The following is a 5,000-nucleotide window of genomic DNA, read 5'->3' as shown; positions in this document are numbered from 1 at the left end:
TGGTAGTTGCTAATTACTTTTTGCTTCATTTTCTTCGTTGGATGAATAACTGAAATTTGAAACGACTTTTAGCAAATAATTTTTTTAGTTTTGTTAATGAAACCGAATCCCGATTGTTGTATTTGTGTTAATCAATGCAAATGGCAGTTGTTAATGGTATCCCTTTTGTGGTCAGATTTGCATTCTTAATGACGGCATATTTTGAAATATCTGAACATAGGTCTATCAGTAAACTAGACTGAAATGAAGAATTCATTCACTCATATTATTTACCATAAACCGATTTTAAGTATTTAGGTTTTTATCTTCTTTGTATTTCACCTTTATTATATTATATGTTGTTGTTATTAAGGCTTTCAAAATAGTAATACAATTATTACTAGCTCAACTACAACCCTAGTTGGAAAAGCCTAAGCGTTCCAACAGGAAACTAATAGTCAATTGGGGAAAGTAAGTTAGGAAATGAATAAACCACATGAGAAGTGAAGAATGCATAGTGCAAGATATCTGAAGTTGAGTAACTACGTTAAAATAGATCTTCCATTCATAAACTATGAGGAGAAACGTCTTTCAGTCTGTTCAATCACTGCAAATTTGAACTTTTGAAGTGCCACCGATTCACCTGCGCGAATAGGCTCCTTCCACAAATTGATCACAGCTGGAAAAAACTTCTAGAACACTGCGTAGTATTGAGGCTTATAACGGAGAAGGCATGACTGTCAGAATTAACCGCTTATCTAATTCTACGTACAGGATGGTACTGTCTGGGAAGATCTGTATGCAAAGGATGGTCATAGATATGAAAATTCTTATGCAACATGCATAAAGAACTGAATATTAAGGTTAATATTCAGATCAGGAATTAACAAAAAAAAATTGATATACCACAATTTCTTGTCCAATTTGATTACGATGAGTTTTCAGCTGAAGACCAGACAGGTGAATAATACTCGAAACAAAGCAGAATGAAAAAATTTAAACACTTTTTTTCAGAATCGAGATAACAAAAACCTTAGATAGACTCTCAAAGAGCCAATAGTTTGTGCAATTGAAGAAGAGATACACCAAACTTTTTTCAAAAGTAAATTTGGAATTAAGTATCACATGAAATTTTAAAATAGTCGCATAGCGTTAAAGAAACATTAATGCAGAGATCATGATGTAGAGCCACTGTCCTCGATTTACTTACAATCATACTTTGAGTTTCGTCAGAGTTTAATACCATCCCCCATAATATGCATAATGTTTTAATTTTTTGTCGCTATTATGTATCTATCAAGGGATTCAGCAACCCCAGACGTATATTCAGGAGATGAAATTGATGTAAAGAGAGTACTGTAATATCATCTGCATATGCAACGAGCTTATGTTTTATGCTAAACCACAAGTTTTGATAGTATGAAAAGTAATGGTCCAAGAACAGTTGCCTGAGAAACACCACCTATTACATTCCTCTACTCACTATTGTGCCCATCAATAGCTGCTTTCTGTGATATGTTACTCAAATATTCAATAATAATACTAAGAAAAGGCCCACCTACTTTCAACATTTAAAGTTAGAAAAGAAGGGCCTCATGTTTAGCATAGCCAACGGCAGCACTAAAATCCAGGCTTATCATACAAAGTTTCTGACAACAATCAAGGGGTTTTTGTACAGCATTGGAGATTGTAAAATAGACATTGCGTGCTCTAAGGCCTTTGCCAAAGCAAAATTCCAAACAAGGGAAAGATAATAGTTGAGTTATGGAAATTGGCCGGTAGAGCTGTCGCAAAAAACATTTTTTTTCATTGGAGTAACTTTACCAAGTCTTCAACAAATGCAAAAAGAACCTGTTGTTACTAACCTCTGGAAAATATTAGACAACATAGTAGCTAAGAGATCATGGGACTATATATATATATATATATATATATATATATATATATATATATATATATATATGTATATGTATATATAAAAAGTACCATTTGGGTCGACACCTTCATAACCATCAAGATCAATCAATAGTGTTTTATTTTCACGGGATCGAAAAATTAAGATAGAGTTTATTTTTACTATGCCTACTGTCAAACACATCAGTCAAATTCGGATCTTTCCAAACAGTACCATCCTGGTCTTAGTACTAGGTATGCAGTAAATTCTAATTGCCATGCCTTCTCCATCATAAGGCTCATAAGCTATGGTTAAATTGTGGAATGATCTTCATAGGGCAGTTGAATTTGTGGAATTTCAAAAGATCAAACTTCCAAAGAATGTATTAATGTTGAACATGTTAACTTCAGTTTTTTTCATATATAGTTTATATATGAAAATCTGTTCTTGAAATGTTTGGATTATTTGTTGAATACTTTTCTTGTGGTTTATTTATTTCCTTATTTCCTCTCCACACTAGGCTATGTTTCCTAGTTAAAGCCCTTGGACTTACAGACTCCTGCTTTTCTAACTAGGGTTGTAGCATAGCTAATAATAATAATAATAATAATAATAATAATAATAATAATAATAATAATAATAATAATAAGGATAATGATGATAATGATGATGATGTTAATGATAATAATTTAGTCTTTTCAAATGAAATGTGACATTTCACGTTTCCAAAAACTGGGCATTTTCAATAAATTACTTCCATCGAAGAATTCTAATTAATTTCTTCTTTTAGTTTGTCACTCTCTCTACCAGTGAATCATCTCTCTCTCTCTCTCTCTCTCTCTCTCTCTCTCTCTCTCTCTCTCTCTCTCTCTCTCTCTCATTAGCTTGCATAATAGTGAGAGGAACATGTCGCATCACAAAGCTGCCCTACATTTGTCAATTTTGATTTTTTTTCTCTATGTTCCCATTGAGAGTAAAGCTCTTACGTCTGTCAATCGACAAAGTTTAATTTAATTAAAGAGGGGCGCTTGTTTAACCTTTATGTCAAGGGTATAGTTTCCTCTTAATGCTTGATATGCAAAAGAATTCATCGCTATCTCTTCATTTGTGTTATCTGACATTCAATTCAAATCAGATTTTCGAAAAGAGATATATTTCTTCTGAATCAGCTGTATTTTCATTACATTTGACAATTGTCTTTTTTCTTTTGTTCATCATTCGTTTCTTCGTAGAATGGTAATTGAGATTTGGATCGAATTTTGATTAAAAAAAAATAGATTTTTCTTATTAAAAGCGAATCTAACTTGTGGTTTATTTCACATTCGTAATATTGACATATTTCTGAATATTTAAACACGCATTGTCAGTAAAGAAGACTATATATATATATATATATATATATATATATATATATATATAGATATATATATCTATATATATATGTATATATATATATATATATATATATATATATATATATATATATATGTATAAGAATGAAATAGCTTATTTTAGCTTTTATTCACCAACTTTAAATAGTTATCTTTTTTTCATTTTCTCCGTGTTTCATTTTCTTATTTTCTCTTTATTTATTAATGTACATGATCAAAGAAAAATTTGTCCAATTTTATGCATGATAACTTTGTTCCTCTTGTCTTTCATTTGTCAATTCTGTCTTAGATAATTTAATTACATTGCTCCTGTTTCTCATTTTTCCCTTCGACACAATAATTTTGGTTTGAATTTACCTCTTTATTTCTATCATATGGATCTTTTTTTTAATTAGACTAATATCTCAACTACTTTTGTTTACTGTTAATTTTCGTGGTAAATCTCTCTCTCTCTCTCTCTCTCTCTCTCTCTCTCTCTCTCTCTCTCTCTCTCATATACATATAATAGTTATACTCTGTGCACCTGTTTGCCTCTTCGCTATCATTCAAGCAAATTCAATTCTACCTCATTAGTTATGATGTAATTGAACCCCAGTGATTAACTAGTTCAATTATGCATCATGTTAAAAAATTTAATTTAACATTAATAATTGCTCTTCATGTCAGTTGCTGTTATGAAATCGCTCTCCCTAATGGCTGCTAACTGTTTCCTGTTACTTATAATCAAGACAAATTATTGCAATCTACCTTTCAGCCTTTAGTGGGCACTTCTGATAATTTTTTAATTTCATAATGAGTTGTTAATATTGTTGAGATATATTTCAGTATCACAATCACCTCATACGCCCATTGACGCAAAGGCTTTGGTTAGATTTCGGTAGTCGTCTCTATCTTGAGCTTTTAATTCAGTACTTCTTCATTCGTCATCTCCTACTTAGGAATTAATTATATTTTAGATGGATTCAAATATAGATGTACATGCTGTTGTTTTTTTGTTTTTTTACGGTGGTGTGACTAATTATGTAACTAGTTCGAAATTTTTGTATAGTGTCTGTGATTAAGCCACCGGCCTTCTTTCAAGTCATTGCATAATGGAACAGATTAGAGGAAATTTAACCCGGTCTAAAAGAAACAATTTCTCTCTCTCTCTCTCTCTCTCTCTCTCTCTCTCTCTCTCTCTCTCTCTCTCTCTCTCTCTCTCTCTCAACTCTTTTTGGGTCTTTTGGTTTATGTCGTCATACGTCCATACAGTAGCGTTCGTTTTCGCTTTAAGAAAGTGGCCATGCCATTGAACGTGTTGCAAACCAGATTGCAATACATAAATTGCAATTAAATTTTTAAATGACATATTAGACTGTGAAAGAATAGAAATATAAAGGGATGTAAAGAGTGAATTGACATGACTTGTTGAGATGGGAATACGGGACCCTCCTCCAACCCCGCCCTCCCAGAAAACTATCGAGACGTAGATCCTTTGATTGGATTGGAACTCGAATTGTGGTATCTGATTCTCTAACAAGAACAGGAAATAAAGGAAGTGGAAAAGATGATGGTGGGAGGATAAGGTTCTGCTGACCTAAGGTCTATTAACAACTTCGAAATAAGAGATCCTTCGAGTGAATACATCCTGGGGAGGAATTCCTGATAAGATGTTGTATCTCCAGGTTCTCAAATAGAGTAGTGAGATTATGGAATATGATTCGTCTCCCGTTTTGATAAGTGGTTTTATATTTTCT

This window comes from Palaemon carinicauda, chromosome 9 (genome assembly GCF_036898095.1).
Source record: "Palaemon carinicauda isolate YSFRI2023 chromosome 9, ASM3689809v2, whole genome shotgun sequence".
Classification (NCBI taxonomy): Eukaryota; Metazoa; Arthropoda; class Malacostraca; order Decapoda; family Palaemonidae; genus Palaemon; species Palaemon carinicauda.
This window is presented reverse-complemented; position numbering follows the sequence as displayed.